The following is a 23,352-nucleotide window of genomic DNA, read 5'->3' on the forward strand; positions in this document are numbered from 1 at the left end:
CCTTTATATGGTGTACTTCTGGATTAATAGGGACAGCCAGAAGCCTAGTTGATTGTACTCATTCCTTCCCGGACTCCTACTTGCAAATTGTGGATTGTCTCTTGGTGAGATACCCATTTTTGTATGTGCCTCAGTACTGATTTGGCAAAAATGTCATTATTCATACAACTCCTTGCATGCACACATTCATGAAAACAAATGTCAACATACATACATGTTAAGTTTATTTATTTATTTTTTTTAAAAAGCACACTTACTTAATGCACCCTCCACTCGCACCTGCACTGCCACAGGGATGACCAGATGGCCCTCCCCTCCTCCCAACGACAAACACGCTGACAGGAGAGGACTTCTCTCCTGTCCGGCCGCGACGCTCTGATGCCTCACCCCCTCCCACTATTATAAGCTATGCTTGTTGCGGTGCTGAAAGGGCTCGCAAAAAATGCACGGTGGAGGATGTGCCCCTGCTCAGAGGCAGGCAGCACAATTCCCAGTGTGCATTATTTGCATGGGGACTATGCTGCCTGCCTCTGAGCAGGGGCACATCCTCCACCGTGCATTATTTTTATTTTTTTGCCTGCCGTTCAGGTGAGGGACGACCTGCAACTCAGCGAGGGCAACAAAGTTCTTCTGCAAAGTTCTCCCCGATTGCACACTTTAGTTTCCATTCCTGCGTTACAACTTCCGACCCCTTAATTTGGGAAACCATTGTGTCGTCATATGCGACTGTTACCCATGAAGTATGGGATACATTACTCACCGTAATCGTATTTCTGATGCTAGTATCTGCTTAGATTCACATGCTGTTCATAGGCCGACATCTAGTGGAAGCTGCGGAGTATTACAGTTGTTTTCGAATCTCGAATTACAAGTGGAAGCAATGAGCACACCCAATTAATTTTAAATTTGTTAAATCAAATTTTCCATGTCAACAGAGTATAAACCATTTAACGTTGCCCTGTTTGTCAACAAATGATCCACAAGTGTCCGACCTTCAACTGTGATGTAATAAAGTTTGACTCAAAATGCTACCTATTAAAACTTTCAGGCAGACTGAGCACCAACCAATGTTCCCCCTAAAATGAGCCTGCACGCTGTTTTATTGACCACTGAAACTCTCCATCACTGCGCCCCAGTGGCGTTGCCAGGAACCAGATTTTAGGAGGGACACAGAGGGGGGGGGGGGGGGGGGCACAGACAAAAGTATGTGGTGCCACAGAAAAAAGTAGGGGGGCGCATATAAAAGGGCAATGCATGACGTCAGAAGCCCTCCTGCAGAGAATCTTCTGTTCACACCAACTACCACACCCCACTGCACCTGTCCTCCCATCAGAATGTAGGCACTAAACCATTAAGTCACTAATGACCCATCATTAGCGGGTTTGTGTGCTACATTCGGATTGGGGGGGCTGCTCTTGGCTGCAGGGGGAACTTAAAAGCTCTTCATTGTTGTGCGGCAGCATCAATTGTGGCCCTGTGTGTGTGTGCTGTGCGGGCAGACAAACACTGTAGACAGAACAGAGAAAGTAGCCATGCTGAGGTAGGGGGCGGGGCATAAGGGGGGGCCCAGGATTTCAGAGGAGGGGCCCGAGACCCCCTTGCAACGCCACTGCTGCACACCAGACATAAGCAATGGCTGTACAAATGCTTCTTTCACTCAGATTAGTTGAAAGACAACCAATCAGAGTGAACTGAGTCCACACCCTGTCTGCGTGCTTTTTCTTGGCAGAGTAGGCCAGGTGATCCTTGTCAGAGCGCACGCGACAGGCTTGAGGCGATGCCTAGAGGTAGGATTGGTATGGAAAGGAGACATGTTCGCATCATTTGGCTTTTGTTTTTGTGCAGCTGCTATAGCTACTGGCTGACTAGGAAGCTTGCTTCATTCCTATGCTGAGGAGCTCATCGAGGCACTGTCTGTCCCCTCTGTTCACGCGGATTAACTCACTCGGTTCAACATCGCTGCCTTGACAGGGATTGCTACTGCAGTGAACAATACCACGTGCCAACATGATGGCAGCAACAACACCATCATGAATGTGAAGTATGTATTACTGAATCTAATAATTTCAACTGTACTGATGGTGGTGCATTCGTGCATGAACGGTAGTGTGTCACACATTGCTGGACGTCTAAAAGTACTGTTTCTTGGCCAGCATTCTATCTCCCCCATTACTCAGTTGCATCAGCTCCGGACGCACGAATGGAGCGTTATATGGTTTGGAACTCCTGCCTCGTTTTAAAACGCATGAAAATACATCCTTTTGCCTCCAGTGTGTTGTATGAACTGAACTTCAGGAATGCCTTGGAGACAGCCTATGGGTTTGTGCTCTTCGATTACATCACGGGCAGCACCGACCAGAGCACGGCCCTCGCGACACCTAGGAGAGAGAGAGAGAGAGCCACAGCGTGAGCCCCACCGCATGACGTGTGCATAGGGATGCCTCATGTACACAGAATGTGTGTATTGAATAAATCTCTGTTTTCTGTGTGTGTACATAGTGGGAGTGGCTGTCCTATGAGACTCGTGTACGGTGGGAGTGACACGTCTTGTGCTTCAAGCCACTTCTACAAGGTGGGATATGTCTATACATGCCACACAGTCACAGGGTGTTTGTCCCTGCATACCACGCAAGCAGATAAGGGTGTATCTACTCGCAAAGTGCACGCCTCCTTGCAGGTCACTTGTGTACATGGATGGTAGTCTTGCTGCATTGCACATGACTGTCAGGGTATACACATGCATGTCTCACATACTGTTAAGAGTGTGTCTATTCATGCCACATGGGGTGGGGTGACGGGGTTGGGGGGTTGCATGCCTTGCTGCATGTCCTGCTCATGTCTGAATATTATCTGCATATCACACAAATGTGGCTTCAAGTTGTGTACATGTGAAGAAAGTGTAGGTCTGGATAGAAAGGTGTCCTTAGGGAGTCTGTATATGGCCTGGATATGGGTCGACGTGTATCATATGTTTATTTTGTATTGGTATAGTTGATAAATCAACTTTTCAATATTCATTTCCATACAAAAAGACACTTTAAAATAATTATATCCAAAATATCTACAAATTTAATCAAACAAATAAAATGAAATGCATGTATGTAATAAACTAGCGGTTATTCATCTCACATTTCAAGATACATTTGACAGTCTATCCACACTTCCAATTGGTAAATAACCTATTCAAGGTTTTCACTCTGAGGGAATTATTCATACATGCTCTGTTACTCATTTTAATTTACCATTTTCTAAGTTGAGCATCATTAGATAGTTTACAAGAGCAATATATATATAATACCACCATGGTTCTGCAGTTATGTGTCCAAAACCTTCAAAATGTCGTTTGAAGTACTCGATTCGATAATTTATCAAGGCAGGACAGGTTGTTATCAAATGAGGCAGGGTTTCCGGTTCTGCAGAGTTATTGCAAAAGCGGAAGATGTTTTCCGTCTGAAGAAATTAATTTCCATTTGGCTAGAATGTCTCTCGTATACCAGATGTTCAGTCTAAATCTGATAAAGAGATCTCGATATTTTGCATCCGGAAATTTCAAGATATAAGATTCTGCTGTTCTAAGTCTCTTAAGTATGGTGCAGAAAAACTGTGTATGTTTCCGTTTTATACATTGAGATCGTGTGTAAATCCAATCCCACAGCATAATTTTCTCTTTTGCTTGGGTTGGTTATCAATAAAGTTTCAGTTACATCGGCCTCAAGCAAAAACTCCCTGACCTTCACCCGCCATTCCTTCATCATTATATGTTCAGTCATTTCTTTATATTTAGACAGAATGTCAAGTATAGTTTTAGCCTTGGATCCCATAATACATTTTCGGTGTAAACTGCACAATTTTCACATATACATTGCATACAGTGATGTTAGCCCTAGCTCATAGCGCAATATGCACATAGAGATGGTATTTGGCAATTTCAACTGTTATTTTCTCCAAAAGATTCCCTCAAACACAGACCAGAAGGATTCGTCAAGCCATGTTCTCGCTTCTGAACCATATAACACGGTTGGGACTGCTTTCTGGCAATAAAAGGTAAGTATTGGTTTTAGGGAGAACGTTCCATACTTAGAATTTACTAATATAGTTTGCGATGTAGCCGTTTTCATTTTGGCTCTAATTTCATTATAGTACGATGCATCTGATATCAGGTTATTAACATTCAAACCCAAATACTTGTACTCCGATACAATCTCTAGAGGTTTCTGGTGCAGAGACCAAGACTAACGAATCCTTCTCTTCACATATGTGGTTGCTACAATCATAGTCTTTGACTTATCCAAATTGACAATCAACTTGTTATGTGCGTAGTCCCTTAGTTGATCTAGCAGCGTTTGCAGACCCCTGGCCGTCTTGGCCAACAACACAAGATCGTCGGCATAGAGAAGCCAGGGGAATCGTACAGCCCCCTAGACGAAGAGAATCAGACATTATATTGATGAAATGGTTTATAACATCAGATATGAAAAAATTAAACAATGAGGATGCCAACAGGCATCCGTTTACGACCTCTGCATGTATTAATGCTCTGAGTTAACTTGCCATCCATGGAGAGTCTTATTTGTATTAGTGTGAAATCCACGTATCCAGTGTTGCAAGGGATCAGTACCGTTCCCCTTTACTAGTTTATCAAATAGCAATTGTCTAGATACTGAATCAAAAGCAGTTTCAAAATCGAAGGCCATGAATAGAGGTTGCTTCATTTGCATTCATGATGCTTAATAGCATGTAATACATGCAGGTTAATGGAAGTTCCTAGCCCTGGCATAAATCCCGATTGGTATGGATCATTGATTTTAGTCTTTTTGATCCATTGATTAAACTCAGCCAAAATCAAACATGCAAAATGTTTTCCGGGCGCATCCAAAAGCACGATTGGCCTGTAATTTCTGGGATCAAGCCTATCTTGCTTTTTGTAGATAGGAACGATAATAGACTTTAGCCACGAGTGGGGAATTCTCCGAGTGGATTATCTGTAGAAATATTACTCCCAATATAGTTGACCATACCTCTGGATGAGTTTTCAGCATTACATTGGCTAACCCATCCGGGCCCGGGGCTCCAGAAGAGCTCAGTTTCTTAATGTTCTCTAGAATATCCACTTCATTTATACCTAAGTGGGGTAGATTTTGCAAAGGAGTTATGGTGGAATGATTAGCCCAGGGAATATCAGCATAAAATGAGTTCTAATATTCTAACCATACCTCCTCTGGTACTGCATTAATCTGTATAAGAGACTGTTGATCAGTATATATAGTTTTTATAAGACCCCATAAAGGCTGAGCTCTTTGAGGCTATAGTGGAAAGCATAAGTTGAGCATCTTTAAGATGCATTGCAGCTTTGTGTTGTTTGAGCCAATTAACATATCTGGTCTTAAGTTTAGATGTTTTTTGTACCCTTTGAGCCAAAGGTAAATAGCCAAGGTCTCGAATTGTTCCTCATTTTTGCTTTCGATAGGCTTACAGAGTCATCTGTTACGTGCAGATGTGCTTTCTTAAAAGTAATACATTTGACATTTTTCATGTTTAATAACTGAAGAGCCGCAACATACATTCCATCCCGTAAGACAATGCCTGGACATAAAATGTAATTAGAATAGGATATATTGCCTTTGACGAAGTAACTAAATGAATATTATAATATTCTGCTGGATTAATAATAGGAACAGTTGACCAAGACCACGTCATCTCTAATATGTCATGATCACTTATAGCTTGTTCCGTTACTTTAAAGGATTTTAGACATGCAATGGTATCTACGTAGATATAATCTATTAGAGAAGCTTGATTGCCTCTTCGCCAAGTGTTTTTTGGTGGGACATCGTTTAGAATAGAGCCATTGACCATATTGAGGCCTCTTTCTTCCATCAGGTGAATCAATTTTTTGATGGAGGTCTGATGCTTTTTACCTTTTCCCGTCATGCAGTTCATGTTGAGATCACCTGCTACAACAATATGTTCTACATGTGGATATTTGGCAATCAGATCTAAACACATCTCTATATCTTCAAAGAATTGTTTGTCTTTTAATCGCTTGATGATTCCAGTATAAGTTTAAGCACGCAACATGTTTGGAGGTGGACTTAATTCGAACTAATTGTATGTAGCTGCTCGGTGCTGCCCAAGACGTTAGGCTCAGATCGCTTGTATATTTCACTGCTACCATGAGGCCAACCATCGGTCTCCTTCTCAGTACATTGCTGGCTGGATTCAAAACTACTTGATGGTTATCCCAAACTTGGGGGATCGTGAGCCACACCTCTTGGAGAAGAAAGATATCGAAATTTGCAAGTGAACTCAATGAAGATGAAGTTAGATGCTTATTGCCACGTGTATTCCACAAGCCCAATTTAAAGATCTGATCTATTATAGGTTCGGTATGTTATTGGTTGTTTTTTGTAGGATGGTCATTTGCGAAAATTACAAATCGGGCATCTGCTTGATCCGTTGAGGAACAGGAGATCGTCATGGATTGACAACCATGTTTTTTTTGTATTCCCTCCATGATTCATAGGCAGAGTTTGGTTATCTTCAGGCATCATATTTGTATTCAAGAATAAGAATCCCAACTGATAGAGCTCATGTCTGGCCTGCCAGATGATATTTCTCACTAAACCTGATGACATCCACAATTTAACTACAGATGTGTCATGGCGGTGGATAAATTCCACTTGAGCTATGTCAGTGGTTGTTACATCTTGTAGGCTGGGAACATTGCTCATGATGTTCAACACAGAAGACCTGTTGAGATCATATGTCCCAAAGCCATTACTACGTAATTGCAATATCAGACTGAAGCAAGCAATAGTTTCAGTTTTGTTCAGAGTTACTTTTGATTTAGTGTTATTACATAAATGCTTTATGTGAGATGCTTCAACGTCATTCGCCTGTACTGGATCCCCAATTGCTTGCATATATTCTGTTGTGGGATTATGGATCTCACGTCATTCTCTTTCAGTTGGGTAATGCGTGGCCCTCCTTGTGCCTGTATTTTTTGTACAATTGGCCCAGTTGGATGAGACATGAACAGGTCGAGAGATTTTTGTATTTCTTCTCGCCTTGTTTGTAACGTACTAAGAGAGGAATCCATCACTTGATTTGCGAGTAGTGACGGGGTTGACTTCGGTTTTAGTTGGAGTTCAGTCACAGAGGGAGTGGTTATGATGCAGTTCGCATGATTCTGTTTTTGCACTTATTCTACCAGGTTATCCAACGGAGCATAAGATAAATTCAGTGCAAGTAAGGATTATTTGAGCCATTTGTGTTCGGTTTCAATAATGATGCTTTGATCTTCGATAACCCTGCATACTTCCTTATTACGGCTGATCCTCGTTCTTTTATTCTTCTGTCGGGCAGCAGTAAGGATCTGATAAATTGACAGGAGTTCCTATTTTTCGGTGCTTTTGTCATCTTTTGGTTTTTAGTTTTTTTAACCATTATGTCTTTGATTGTGTTGGACTTTTGTTCACAATAAGATGCAAATATATTGGATGACAGTTTCTTTAAAACCGTAAACTCTGCAGGTGGCTTTTTAGAATCAACTTGAGTTTGAGAAAGTTTTGGGTCATATAGCTGAATTACTTCAACCTGTAGATTTTCATCATTAACACAACCCGTTTTTCTGAAGGTCTTCAGTTTTTGCGCATGTTTAGTCTTGCTCGTTTCAGACAGAATGGATTCTTGGTCATCTCTTGGTCGAATTATAGAGATTTCCTTTGGTAATGGATGATCTTCACTTTTTGTATTACCATTGTTATTCAGATTTGATGTTGCTTCTTGAGTCATTGTTGAGACCTCTACCATCGGTAAAGATTGTTGTCTAGTATCCAATAACCCTTAGTAAAAAGTTTTAGTCAATAAGGCGAGAGTCTAAGCTTTCGTAAAGTTTGGCAAAGGAGAAAAGTGCTGTGCTCATGGCTTGTAGCGTTATCTCAGGAAATAGCATTGTGGTTGGAGAGGGAATTTCATGAGAATGTGCCATGAAAGGCTTAAATTGCCTCGGTGTAGGCTGAGTATAGGATATTGATAATACAGAGGATTTGTTTGGTGAACATAACAGGCGATTGTGACAGGTGTTCATAGTCTCGAGGGTCACTTAATTTTGAAGGGGTCAACTGTTGGTGAGTGATTTGTGTCTTTGCAGGAATTAAGGGTAAGGCTGCGGGTATCTCATCTGTGTCAGACTGAGGGAGCTGGTTAATTTGTGAAGGAAGAGTCCGTTGAGATTCTTCATGAATTACATGAACTTGCGCCCTGGCCTCGATTTGATTTAATTTAGGGAGTGCAAAGTCACCAAGGAGACTTGTTTCCAAGAAGGCTGCTAATAAAGAGCCAGATGGCGCACCTAAATTAATTTGTTGCATTTCTTCAGTTCTCGAAGATGGTAGAGGTACATTTGAGAGTGCTGCATGTGTTACCTTTGGTGGGTCACTCACGTTTGTTGCCTTAGCCTGGATTTGATCTAGATAGAATTTCCTTATGTCTTGTTATACAGGAAATCGACTTCGCACGAGCAGCTAGTTTATCAGGGCGCACTCCGTTTACAGTGCGAGTTGCTTGCTTAGGTGTTTCATTGTTTGAAAAGAATGCTTCCCCTGCTTGGTTCGGCGGCACTCCCGACAAAAGAGTATATATAATATTACCATTTGCTCTGTAAGTCAGTGGCTTTTATATTAGTATAATTTTCAACAGCAATCAAATATTTAAACATTTAAATTATTTTCAACAAATACCATAGTGTAAGTGAGAACTTGTCTCCTCTTCACCCTCCAGCCCCATCTGCAGTATCAGCCCTTGACGAAGCCCTTGCTCGAATGCGCGTGTGCGAATGCGCGTGCTTTCCTGCTGATATGGGCTTCTGGGAAGGGAAGGAGGAGGAAGAGTCTCTATCAACACTGAAAAAAAGGAAAATAGGCAACAATTGTATCAAGTAGATCAAGCCCAGTCGTACGTTGCCACAAAAGTCTCTTGTAGTTGAAATAAATATATACCGTGATCTCCAAGTTCATATGCAAAATAGGGCTTTGTGAATGAAACAGACAGCACGGACAGCAGTAGCAGTATCAGCACTTGACGAAGCTCTTGCTCGAATGCGCGCGCCATGTTTGTTTCTGCATATCACCTGTATGCATGGGTGGTAATGGCCAAACCATGTTCCCCCACATAGATTACGTGTTGGATGACATGGAATTCTGGCCCTTTTCCAGAAAGCTGGCATGAACTTCTAGGGAATTGATTTTCTCTATATGAAGGTTTTCAGGCTCCTTGGCTGAATATACAGACCTGTCCGAACCAAAAAACGTCATATGTGTTTGGCTATGTTTCATGTGAATTTTGTCGTTGATGCACTGGCCTTGGGCGTCCAAGGCCATCGAAGTTGAAAGGATGCATAGTTGTGAATGCGACTGGAGTGCGGCTTATGCTCCATTCTTCTGTGGACCATTAAGAGTCTGCGGCAACATACCGTGGCAGTGGTGGGTCCACTAGTACCTCACACCTCTCCAAAAGGATGACCACAGCTGCAGGCCTTTAGCGCAATGGTGCCTGTAAGCGTAGCTACTGCCTTCATTCGCTAAAACGTTCAGGTAGAAGCCACAAAAGCCTCACTTACAAATAAGCATTAACAGCTGATACCAACCCCTTCTTCCACCAAGTAAGCCACTACTCTAGCACCAGCTCCTACTTTTGAGACCCCACTGTGTAGGTGGGTGGAGACACCCATGAACCCATTGCTAGTTGAGGCCAGGCCAGAATCTCCCCGAGAACGCCCCATTGCTGTAAAGACTGCCGCTGTTTGGACTCTTTTTCCCAAAACAGAGACCCAAGTGTGCTGAATGGGCCATTGAATTGGAAGACTTTCTCAATGCCATCGAAGGGAGCAAGGCAGGAGAAAGGTTTCATTAATCTGGCAGGAAAAGAGCTATATCTTATCCCACACTAATGGCATCACTGAATGCAAAGTTCATCACACCAGGAACCATGGACTAGAGGAGGCACGCATTCAGCCAGTGCTTCCTTTTTGAAGGAGACACAAACTCCTTTGTGACCAGACTACAGGGATTGGTGAGCCATGTTATCTCCAGCGTGGAAGCCAGCAACCTGAGGGTAATTGAAGGCTGCCACTCATCATTCTTCAGCAAACAAATCTTCAAAAATGTGCTTTCACACCATGTCCCTGAACTGGTAAGAGTAGCAGAAAGGGGTGCGCTACAAAGCGGCTTCCATGGTAGCATCAAAAGGAAATGCTGAAAACGAGCTTCCTCACTGAAGCAGGATCAATGGAAAGCCGGTGGCCCTACAAATCTCCTCCATAGGGGGAGCTAATGGAAATCAATGACCGCATATTGGCACTGATCCTGACTCAAACCTCTTCCAAGGGTTAATAATGCCTAAAGACTTCTAAATGACAAAACACATAGTCTGAAGGCCCACCGCCCCATTCTCACCAAATATATAGATGCTTTCTGCGATGTAATAAGCAGCCCACCTAGGTCTTCCCTCTCAAACACTCCCAGCCCCATGCCGATTTGCAAGCACTCGGCCATGGAGCCAAAACATTCTTTTGATGAATGGGCTGTACACGACATGGTGGACTGCTAAATTGAAGGGAGAGCTTTTTGGATGAGATGGAGTGCTTTCTTGACAAAACATTGATGCTACTAATGTTTCTACATAAAGAATGGCACTTCATAGTTTTAACAATGTCTGTATAAAGTATGCTAATTTTACATATTTAGTTGTACGGGCATTGCCTGCAAAAATAAAGCTTTTTTTGATTCTGATACTTTAAAGCACTCAAAATCCCCAAAAATTGAAATTCAGTTACACCCGGCAATAGAGAAGGAATTGAAATCCATATTGGATCACAACTTGATTGAGAAGGCAAAAGTACCTACCCTCCCAAAGTCAGGAGGACACGAGCTCCAGTGTGTTGAAATGAGGCAGACGAATCTAGCCACCCAGCGGGACTACCACCCGGGACTGTGAAAGGAGACCTGATAATCCAGCTCAACAGTGCAAAAGTCTTCTCAATATAGACCGGACTAAAGGTTACTACCAAATTGAATAGGTGCCCCAATTCTCATACATAATCACATTATCCATACATCTAGGACTGTTCAGAAGCAGGACACTACTCTATGCAATCCACTCCGCCACTTAAATCGTCTGAGAGGCAATCTGCAGAATCCTTTAAACAATGCACTCCACTACAGTGATGCCCTACTCCTGTTAAGAGATGCACACCAAACACCACAACCAAACACTAGAACACACCTGCCAAGCACTTAAGACCCCAGCTTAATCTAAACGCACAAAGATTTAGCAAGAACAGTTTCACGTTCTTCTGACCTCTCTTCTCACAAGAAGGGTTAACCTGACCCAGACATGCTGTTATATATGCAAGACACAATCTTGTTAAGAGTAACATGATTAGCTGCAGCAAAGGCATGAAGAGAGCAAGGTGCTGCCCTGAGACCCCCTTCCCTCCGGTATTGCTGACAGCAGTGAAGACAGCTGTCCCAGGGAAACCCTCTGGGGAAGAAAACCCTGTTTCTGCTGCTTGTCGTTCTTGGTGTAGATGTATTCCACAAAGATGAGATGCCCATCTTCCTCTCCTTGCAGCGTTGCATACTACGGTATTGATTCACACATTATCCTCTGAAGAGTAAATGTCTCCGGAGCCAAGCTCTGGATTAAACAATGGTAAAAGTTGATCAGTATAAAGGGAAGTTTTGTGGAGGTATGGTTTATAGCAGTGTATTTATGTCTCCCAGTGCGGAATAAAGCACAGAAGGGACGTGCCCGGAATCAGCACTACTGCGTGAAGCGGAGACACTGGAATGCTGTAAGAGGAGACACCGGAAAACTATCCTTGCTTCCAACAGGTGGTGTGTATGCGCCAATCTGTGTTTGGGAGAAATGCCAGAGTGGGTTTAAAGCACAGACAGGGAAGGGGAAGAAAGGAATAGAAATAACGGAACAGAGAAATAGGGTTTTGCTAGAAAACAAACTTACAAGTGTCTTGCTAATGAAGTAGCAACGCGTTGTTGCAGAGGGAAATGTCTTCATTGTAGACTTCCCGATACAAGAGTCAATACAGTATAAGGAGCGGTGATGACAAGAGCTCGTTGCTCCCTGTACTGCTAGACAGTTACCTTGTGCTGCAGGCGCCATGTTGAATGAGGATTAATGAGTCGATCTGCCGCCACCTATGCCACAAGAAGTGCTGCTTAGAGCAATACGTGACACAATGTAAAAACACTATCCCGCGTAGCAGCCTCTAAAACTGATGGCACAGCCAGGTCTTTCCTTGGAATGGTGGGGATACTGCACCCGCTATATTAAGGAGTTTGTAACCGTGGCCACAACGAAATGCAACCTCACAAAGCAAGGATACCCACTCCAGAAGTCCTCCCGACTGCCATGAAGCCTTCACGAAAACCAAGAGGCACTCGCAAATACCCGCCATTTAGCCTTGAGAGAGAGAGAGACCACGGTTGATGCAAGCCCAGCGGGGCTGAGATTCATTTTGTCTCAACATTTGCATGGACAGGAGTTGCCTTACAGAATTGTCTAGGAACGAAAACTCTAGCAGTTGCCTGGGCATACAGACACTTACAACATTTCCTGTATGTCGGGCCCTTCACAATTATAATTTAGCAATGAGCACCAATAGTGATCTTTTTATCTTTGAAAACATAAGAGCTAAGAAACCAGCGTACATCGAACAATGGGGTATTCATACCCAACGGTATGATTATCGCATCATCGAAAACCCAGGATGAGAACGCAATCCTGCAGATAGCATATCACGTTACTCAAATGCCAACAAGACAAAGTAACCAGAAGTCATAGCAGATGAGTATCTTAACTTCACGAGCCTGTAAGCAATACATGTAAAGGATGTGAAAGTCAAAGCAGTCAGCAGTGAGCTCGTGATAACAGAGTTGACTGTTGTGCTGCACAGAACTTGGCTTGTCATGCCTTAGGCTCCGTCACTCAAAATGATCCAGATTGCCCACAAGCTTTTGCAGCTACCAAACGATTTTTAAGAGGCACGACTCGACGGACTGGATGGTTGAGGAAATGATCAAAGCCTGGCAAGTATGCTAATGCACTTACAAAGACAACCTGCCACCACCCCTCCAGATGTCCGAACTGCCAACTCTGCTGTGGAAGAGTGAGAGTGAATTATTTGGCCCCTTCAATCCGCAAAATAGATCTTTGATCATCACTGATGTATGTTTGTGCTTTAGTGTAATACGAAAAATCTTGATGACCTTCCAGTTGTTTCTACATTTGATGTCGGCAAACGGGAAAGCCTCAACAAGATTGAACACTGTAATGAACCTCCATTCAATGGCCATTACTTTTTGCAATTACCTGAGATTCAGACACCAGAAAGTAACTTCTGTGGCCGCAGACGAATGGGAGGACCAGAGCCTTCTGGCTAATGTCAAAAAGGGCGTACAGAAGGTTAAAATGGGTCACTAAACCCAGCAATAACTGTGCCAACTACTCCAACCCTACCAAAACACTCCCCATGGTAACACCAACAAATGCCCTCCGGGTTAATGCTAAGCAGGTGAATAGAAACAAGTATACCCTGCATCCTGACCGACTCACCGGCAGGTGATGAAACCATAAAGAAGGGAGACTAGAGGTACAAAGTGAATCTGAAGAACTCCCCACTCCAACAGAGGCATTCTTGAGAAAGCAAGGAGAGTGCCGGAAAGCGGATAGGAACCAAGTAAATTAAGTGCTAGAGGGCCAACAGAGACTCTGAAAGATGGATATCCGACTTAAACCCCAACCAATGATAGTGACTTGAGCAAACAGGATAATGATCACTGCGGTAAACAAAGCCAATATTGTGACACAAAATGGCTCAAACTGCAGGAAACCCCTGAAGTTCGAAGACCCTGAAACAGTGGAGTGGATGCTGGAAAAAGTGAGATTCTTAAAAGAGAAGACCACACTAGAGAAGCAGTAGAACCACCTCTCTGAAAGAAACATGAAGATCCAACTCAACAGGAAATGAGACAGAGTTTAGACATAAACAGACTCCTCAAAGAATGGAGTGTGGAGAGGTTATATTCCTGACCAGCACGTGAGAGGGGACCATGACACCAGGAACCTGTAGTAATCACATGGCCGGGGACAAATAAAAGGTATAGGGCTAGAGGAACGCTCTTGCTTCCTGAGATGCTCCCAAGATTAGACAACTGCATTAGACCTCATGTCACGGTATAGAGAAGCAAGGAGTAAAAGCCACACTTGAAATCTGCTTCTATAGAATGTATGTGTGGTGGCTTTTTATAAAGCGCATGCATTATGGCTCTATAGAGCAAGGAAGATTTGCGTCTGTATTGAGTGGGCAGGTCATTAATTAAGTTCTGTAATAGACATGGTTTACATTTTTTCTGGGAGGTCGGAAGAATACCTTAGAGGAGAAAAGAAGTTGGAAGTTCTTTCCAGCTGCGAGGACCCCGATGAGAGAATGGTCTCCTGCCAGATCTTGCTTTTTTAACTGCCGGCACCACCAAGAGAACACCAGAGCTTGACTTCGGGTGCCTGGCTGGATGATGAAGATGCAAACTATTAGTATAGTATTTAATTTGTCATGTAGAGCTTTGTGTATCAGACACCTAGCCTTGAACCACATTTTCTTTTTTTTATTGGTAGCCAATGAGGCAGGGTGTATGTATACTTGGTATTGTCAAAGCACTAGTGTATCCGAATTTGTATAGGATGCTTGCTGCAATACACAAAATATTTAAACCCAAAAGTTAGCAACTGTAAGAATTTAGAAAATGATCGTTCTTACTCTAATGTGCCATTCCAATTAGTAAAGTACTATTGAATATGCGTTTCATTAATTGGAATTGTTTATTTTAGAACAAAAGATAATTTTCTAACTTATGCCAACACGTTTCGCTCAATTTCTGAGCTTCATTAAGGTCAAATACATTCGAGATGATTGCATAATCAAACAATATCGCCAATGTTAATGATTAACAGAGTTTTTGTATAATTAAAGCTGACATGAGGTCTATTGTGTATTGTTAATCACCCGTTATTCAACAGTAAACCTTCATCAAATGATTTAAGCTATTCAGCAGTAAATCTTCATCAAATTATGAAACCTATAAAGTAAAGAGCCCAGTGCCAGATTATGCCAGTCGTTCAGTTTTATAGCCGCGACTTATTAATGGGACATTTATTCCTAGCATTCCTCCAAGATTCCTCGTCTAATGATAGACAATAACAACTGGTGGAATCTTGTAACAATTGTGTTGTTGCATCTATCTTACAATTTTCTTTAAGCAATTTCAATGTTGTATCTACTCCTCCTTAGTAGTCATTATTGGTGTAGCTGCTCCGGTCGGTGTGTATTCATCGTTCTCACCTGTGGTGAGAGTAACTATAGGGTATCTATCCTCACACCTAATCCCTTTGGCTCCTCTTCTCAGGTGGCCAGGGAAAAGCCATCGCTTTTGGATCCTGACACTGGTGGTGGAGAAGCGAGGGAGGATCACCTGGGTGGAGAGTCCTTGGGGATTGGGAAGAGGGTATCCACAGGTGAGACATGACATGATATTGCATTTATAACGCGCCTATACACAAGTGTTTCAAGGCGGGACAAGGCAAGGGAGGGGGGAACAGAGGGAAGACAGAGACAACAATCTTACTAGGCCAGGTGACATGAGATCGCGCAAGTGCAGGGGAGGTGGGGAAGTGAAAAGTGGCCAGAGCAGTACATAGGATAACAGTAAAATAAATAAAGACAATAAAAAGTGTGGCCAGCTGGTGGCAAGTGCAGACAACAGGTTTCAAGTGCTGGTAGGGGGCTGTAGGGATACAGACACAGTCTCCGAGTGCAAGGGTTGCCAGAGGGCCAGTGCAGGTGTGCAACTTCCAGGGAGGGGACCTGGGCCCGAGATCAGAGGGTAGCCAGGTAACCAGTGCAGTTTCAGTCAAGAGATCAGCAGGGGAGAGAAGGAGAGAAAGCAGAAGCCAAGAGGAAGGTCTTGAGGTGCTTCCGGCACCGGAGATGGTTCTCCTCAAGTTTCAGAGAGGAGGAGAGACTTTTCCAGAGGAAGGCCCCAGCAGAAGAAAGAGCTCTACCACCAACTCGTTGCTTGGAGAAGCGACTGACCCTGAGAGAGTTGGAGGAGGATGAGCGAAGAGCTCGAGAATGAAGATATTTAGGAAGAGTGAGTTGAAGGTATTGAGGCTCCAGGCCCTAGAAGGCCTTGTGGACAATGCAGAGGGTTTTGAACTTAATCCGTGCTGCCACTGGGAGACAGTGCAGAGATTTCAGTCCTGGAGAGATACGATCCCTGGGATTGAGGCCAAGGACAAGTCTCGCAGTCCTGTTTTGGATGAGTTGCAGAGGTCAGAGTAGATGCAGGCGGATTTAGAAAGAGATTGTTGCAGTAGTCCAGCTTAGAGAGAACCAGAGCTCTGGAGACAGTGAGCTTCTGGGGGGAAGGAGAGGAAAGGGAGAATACCTCTGAGGAGGTGCAGCTGGTAGCGTGACTTCTTAGAGACGTCAGATGTGAGGAGAGAAGGAAAGTGTGGAATCGAAGATGACCCCAAAGGTTTTTAGCCTCACAGGTGGGAGCAGGAAGAGGGCCCAGAGAGGCCGGCCAGAGAGTGACCGTAAAGGAGGGAGCAGGTGTGCCGATGAGGAGAATCTCGGTCTTAATGGCGTTAAGGCCGAGATTATTGGCGGCACACCTCTCCTGGGTAGCAGAGAGACAGTCAGAGAAGAGGTGGTGGAAGGGAGCCCGGAAACGAGCAGAGTGTCGGCCGCATACCACTGAAAGTTGGGGCAGAGAGTGGCAATGCAGTGGGCAAGAAGTGCCAGGTATTGGTTGAACAGCCATGGAGAGAGGTTAGACCCCTGGGGAACACCACAGGTAGAGATGGAGGAGAGGAAGGACCCAAGTTGGACCTGGGAGGGTAGATTGGAGAGGAAAGACTTCAGCCAAGCCAGCGCCCGATTGGTGATACCCAGGTTATCATGAAGATGGTTGAGCAGAATGGCATGGTTGACTGTGTCAAAGGGAGAAGAGAGATCAAGTAAGATGAGGACACAGGGGTTGTCCCCCTTTCCCTTGTGAGAACCAACCTAACCCTCCCCCGGCCTTTAAGGGCTATTGTAAAATATCTCCCCTCATTCAACCAACCATAGTACTGGGACGAAGAAGCGACTGGGAGTAGTGAACACTAGTAACTAATTTCACCACTCTAGTACTGCAACGAGGAAGAGGCCTGCAGAGTGTTGAAAGGTTCAGGCAAGTCCCAAGTTCTCGGCTAATTGCGACTAAGCAATGACAATTTGGAACTCGCACCTGCAACCCGTCAAGTGATTGTAGGTGTATAAAAAGGAAGGAGACCAGCAGAGAAGCCTGTATGCGAGGAGGAAGCCGCGGTGGGTCCTTTATGGGTGCCAGGATGCTGGCAGACGACCCCAAGGAACTGTGGAGCCCAGGGCCAGGCGGGCCACGAGAAGGACACAGGTGGGGGAGCCTCAATGGTTGGAGGTTCGCAGCTGGAGCTGTGAATGCATAAGGAAGCAGTAAAGCAACTCTCAGCGTCCGCAGAGAGAAAGCAGAGCTGCCGGCGTGAGGCGGAGAGAAACTAAAGTGTGAGTGGGGCTAATGGTAGGTAGGTAGTATCCGATTTTCACAAACTTATAAGTACAAGCTGTTTAAAACACAGAAGAAAGCAAGTATGGAAGATTCCGAGAGAGCATGAAAGCAAGGTGGTGAAGTTAACAAAACCACTGCAAAGCTAACTTTGCATAAATACAGTGTGGCAAGGCCAGAGAATGAAAAAGGATATGTGACATATTGGGGCAAAGCCAAGCGGCTCACAAGGGGAAGCCAAGTGAATGTGAATCTTCACACAGGTACAAGTCAGAAGAACCTGTGTGGGCTAGAGAGCCTAGGGTTCCTTGTTGCGTGACCTGTAATGGGTGGACCGTGTGGTCTGACAACTGCACCTAGACCGGTGAACCCCAATTGTGAAAAACAAAAGTTGCTGAAGTGAAGTAAGACAAAGCAATTTGATTGAACCGTTAAAAAAACAGGAGTGTAAAGTTGATTGAGAGCGGTTTTTGAACATTGAAAGATTGAGAATAAGTATAAGTTGACCATCTTGAACTTGAAAGGGAACCTTGAGGTTTTGCGGAACTGCCTTGAACTTTGGGAAGGGAACCCAAGGTTTTATGGAACTGTCTTGAACTAGGAAGCTAATCCCGAGACTTTTGTGAACTTTCCTGAATTTGGGAAGGGTAACTGAAAAGTAAGCTAGGAGCTGGAAGAAGCGCAAACATTTATTTCGAACACGTTTTCTTTTATTGCTGACATCCACACACATTGTTTAGCTTTAGTTGTGAGGGCAAGTATAGGTTTTGGACACTGACAAAAATTTTAAGTGGAACTTTCTGACTCCGACTTTCTTTAGTTTCTTTCAGGTAGGGAAATCCCACCTTTGCATAGGGCAAGTTAAGCATTCATCCATCCTAACTTTTGAGTTCATAAAGCAATTCTGTTTCAACTTCGAATCTGTTGTCTGTGTCTTGCTTCATGATGCCTTCACAGTGGGAAGGATAGAAAAAGAAGCACGTACTTACGTTTGCAAAGGTGGTCAAAACACGATTTTACCACCTCAGATGTGTGTGGGATGGGGGACAGTCCAGAGTCTCACATAATTCCTACGTTCTGCAGAACTGGACTAAGATCTGTTCTTCTGCCAAAGTATTCTGGACAAAAAGTTGTCCTCTGTGTCCACCACTGCAATAAAGGCAAAAACCTCTACTTTATTCAGGTTAATTAATTGCGAGTTCCTATCCAATCCTTTATGCTTCCAAGGTAAACTTTTAATCTATGCAATGAAGTGGCTCTGACAACATGACCAAAACGTGGGCGTCTTTTGCATAGTTCAAAAAGCAGAATCTGCGTTGGCCAATCGGTAAGCTAGAGGTCTGATGTACAAATTAAACAAAAGCGGGGGGGTGGGAGGGCAAGATGGTCCTTGCAGTACACTGCATGCCATAGAGCTGGGGGGATGACCAGAATGGTCCCACATTGAACACTTGTGCGCCAGATCATAATGCGCTAATCAATTTATTATCCACCTAAGCCAAGTTCCAATAGTATTTGCTAGTCGACTGGGTTGAATGTTGCTGACGGGTCCAGTAACACCACTGCACCAGCCTCGTCTTTCTCCCATAGTGCCTGGGTCTTATCCCACTCATTTTGGCTGGTTTGACTGCCTCATTCTTCATGAACTTGGTTGCTTGGTTTATACCAATACATTTGTTTGGCGAGAAAGGGAATCTGTGAGATGGGGGTTGCAAATCAGTTGGATCAAAAGATGGCTTCTTCAGAAGTGGCAGGATCACAGCATTTTTCCAGCACTCTGGCATCGTACCCAAGATTTAAGACAAATGAAATGGTTCTTTTATCGAACCATGATCTAATGTTAAGATTTCCTTTGGTGCTATAGGTGCCATAGGATCAAGCACACTGCGTCTGTCCAAGAGAGACCCTGTAGCATTGTCACCCCGGGCTATGACTGTGATTGGCAAGAGCACCCCATGCTGCACGGCATGACCTGGCCTAGAGGCCATCCGGTGGGCCATGGCCGCTGAACCCACCACCCATCACCACAATCGTTCACCGGGCTACAGAGCACTGGGTTCTCACTCTGTGGCCATTGTCTATAGGGTTGTGCCCCCCCCCCAAACCTTAGCTTGCATCACATCTAGATGGAAATGTGAATGTTAGCATGTGCCACACTTAGATGGAATAGTGGATGATAGCAGCCACCACACCTAGACATAATTGCAAGGACAGCAATGCCAACTAACCATTCCACTGACAATTTCATCCCTCTGCATACACCTCTCAACTCTAACCAAACACAGCCACAAGCCTTAACCGCACAAACTTCACTACATTGCAACAACAAAACAAACCGCACATAGACTTGCACAACAGCGCACGACGACTACCGACCGTAAAACACCATAAGCCCAGCCAACGGACCCACCGGGCTGAGGCTGCCAACAGCACATCACTGCCATCTTTCCCCTTTCCAGCTCATTCCCACTAACTCACCCCCCGTCCCTTTTTCAGAGCTGCCAGGGCGACAGGGGACCACTCCAGTGGTGATAGTGCGCGGTACAAATATCCTTTAACATTAACATGTGCCAATATATATTTTTTTTATTGTTTAAAGTGCATTTGGTTACTTTTCAACCTTTTCACACTATTACAAATACATAATAAAAACCTTTTCACACCGTTACAGCACATAGCGGAAACAGAATAAAAAAACACATGCCATCAGATACCATCATGATAATATCAAGATCTAGTAGAACACTTACAAAACAGGCATATAATTAAAAACAGAAAGTCTTCAAACATTACAGGTTAAAATTAGAGTTACAAAATGTCATATCTTCCATTCCAAAGGGTCCCTTTATTAACAGAAGTTTGCTAGCAGCAATTTCCCATGCATGAAAACCAGGTGCTGAAATTACCACGGATTCGGACCCGAACACACAGCTCCAAAATTGATTAGTAGTAGGCATCACAAATTTAGCATAGGTTCGCTCATATAATCCTTCCAAAACCTTACATTGGGTTAGAATATGTTGCCCGGATTTTATATTTTTACTGCACAATCTACATATTCTATCTTCATGCAGAATACCCGCCCATGCCCCTGTATTTTCGAGTACTGGAATAGTCTGCAACCTCACCAAGGTGATAAACCTAATCAGAGCCGGATGGTGCCCTTTTGTTAAATACGTCTTGGGAACACCCAGACCAAAGGCATGATGGGCATATACCTCTGAATTCCATATGGTTCTAGGATGGCTTAAAGCCTGATCAGCGTCAAAGGTCCTGGCTCTCACAGGGATCCTGGCCAGGTTGAATCCAAGCCAGGAATCCGGCAATGGAGTTACCCCGATGTCAACCAGGCAGCGCATCACCCTTGAGTCCAGGTTGTTAAACCATTCGCTCTTCAGGAATCTCAATGAATGTAGAGTGGTATGTGCCAACAGAGAATTCTTCCTCCCCCCCCTAAGTTGTATTTTATCGTTGCACACAAATTACAGGAAGCAAGCGACCACATCGTAAAAAGAGAGGGTAGGCCGAGTTCCAGCCTAATAGCCCAAGGCATAAAATAAGCGGTATTGCATCACAATTTGCGATACGATACCGCTGGTTTGCCTTTTAATTTTATAATCATGTTGCAGAAACTGCGATATGATTTATGCCACCGAGCGCAGAGCTTAAAGGCACAGATTACTGTGCCTTTTTATTTAAACTTTGCGCTCGGTGCACTGACAGTGTGCAGGCAGCAGCTCCCCGGCTGGGCTAAATACATTGTATCAATATATGAACCCAGCCCGGGGGCCGCGTCGAAGTCACGTGGAGAACACTGCAGCAGGAGCACCCCAGCTCCACTCACAGACCCGCCTTCTAGCTGAGGTAAGTGGTTCTTGCTGGGGTGCTTAGGGGAGGGTGTGGGGAGGAGGGTGCAAGCCTTCTGCAAGCCCCTTGTCTGCGGGGCAGGGTGTTAGCAAGTGGCCATGGCTAGGAAGAAATATTTTGCCTGCCCGTACGGGTGGGAGAAATATTAATTCCAGCCACTTGCTAGTACCCAGCCCCACAGTAAAATGGCATGCTGGCAGATCGCCTTTCAATATTCTTTCCTGCTCGTGATTCACGAGAAGGAAGGAATATTTGAAATGCCCTCTGCAAGCAGGCTATGTTATCACTGCAGGCCTGGGTGTTAAGAAAGTGGCTGGAAATAATATTTCTCCTGCCCGAACAGACGGGAGAAATATTATTTCTGCCACTTTCTAAGCACCCAGGTCCGCTCGAATAACATAGCCTGCTACAGAAGGCACTTAACATTTTCTTTCAGTCTCGTGATTAAAAAGGTGCCACAAGCGCTTCAATCACGAGACTGAAAGAATATGTAAAATGCCCTCTGCAAGCAGGCTATGTTGTTGGCCTAGAGTGACCAGACATCCCGGTTTTGACGGGACTGTCCCGGTATTTGGTGCTCTGTCCCCCCTTTCTCAAGATTATGTTCCCATTGGAAACTGCAGTGGTCTCGTTTTTTTGTAGTAGGTCTTCATAGCTTGCAGGCAGGAATGCACAATCTCGCACAGAAGAAATGCTTTATTTTACAAATTAAGATAATGCTAGTTTGTAATAAATGTATTATAATATGTGTTTCTTTGAACAGCAACACTTCAACCCCCTTCTCCTCCAAACGCGACTGAAGTGTAGTGCCTTGACAGCCACTTTCAAGAGTTAGTCCTACGTTTATGTTAGTTGCCATGTCCCAGTTTTTTACTTTTTAAATTTGGTCACCCTATGGTGGCCTGATGGGCATTACAAAGACGTTCCATTACGGATAAGGGTGCACTGGAACCCTGGCTTTCAGTCTCGTGATTAAAGTGCGTGTGGCACCTTAATCACTAGAACTTTCTAAGCACCCAGGCCCGCACTAATAACATCATGGTGCTGCAGAAGGCTTTTAAATATTCCTTCAGTCTCCAAGATGGCGACGACACCAGGTAGACGTGTGTCGACGGCGCTCCAGAACCTCCAACTCACTTAAACAGTTCCACCACCCCTTATGAGCTGAGGAACTCAGGAAAACAGTGGCCGGCGCCCCCCCGTACTTTCGATCACCCGTAGCTGCTACATCACCCGGCAGGAGAAGGGGAAACAACCGCTGCGCGCATCGGAGGCCCACGGGCGAAAGGAGAAGCATCAGGCCTACTGTGCTGGGCAGGAGAGGGGGCGCTGCAGGCGGGACGAGAGCAGCCCCGTCCTTGTCCTCACGCCGTGGTGCGGCCTCGGGGGAGCGGATGTGCTCTTGGCCGCACAGCGGGCTCTCCCGCCAACCATCGGGCACGGCTGGCTGAGCCGGGAGGAGGAGACCCCGGGAAAGGAGGCACCTTCAGGACACACCGGCGGAGTTGCTATCGGCCCAGCGGCGGAGCCTCGGATCGGAGGTCCGCGGGAGCCGGGTGCACGCCGGGGGGCCCGCGCAAGTCCTTGCGAGCGGCGGCGAGCTCCGGGCAGGAACACCGGCCCGTGAAGCAGAGTACGGCCCCAGGCGGCGAGTGGATACTACCAGAGAAGTGCGGTGAGCGGAGCGGGGCCCAGGGGCCATTTATGCTGGGCTGGCGTTGGCACCCCGCGCGGCCTCACGGAGGTACTGTCCTACTACACGCAACCCCAACAGGCCCCAAGGCAACGTTAAGCACTGCAAGGCTGGAGATTCAGGCCT

The 23,352-nt window shown here is 44.9% G+C and overlaps 1 protein-coding gene across 4 annotated transcripts in view; it reads right to left on the reverse strand.

The window, feature by feature from the left end:
• LOC138567301 (cyclin-Q-like) overlaps positions 1-23,352 on the reverse strand; it is a 518,793-nt gene that overhangs the window by 193,489 nt on the left and 301,952 nt on the right. Inside the window, exon 1 of one of the 4 annotated variants that reach the window (XM_069645367.1) lies at positions 18,656-18,793. The exons of the other annotated variants lie outside the window; for them this stretch is intronic. The gene's annotated coding sequence lies outside the window, so the exon portion shown is untranslated. Of the gene's footprint in view, positions 1-18,655; positions 18,794-23,352 lie in introns of those variants that run through there. 4 annotated transcript variants of the gene reach the window in all.

The sequence above is a fragment of the Ambystoma mexicanum genome, chromosome 2p, assembly GCF_040938575.1.
Source record: "Ambystoma mexicanum isolate Mex_15411 chromosome 2p, UKY_AmexF1_1, whole genome shotgun sequence".
Lineage (NCBI taxonomy): Eukaryota > Metazoa > Chordata > Amphibia > Caudata > Ambystomatidae > Ambystoma > Ambystoma mexicanum.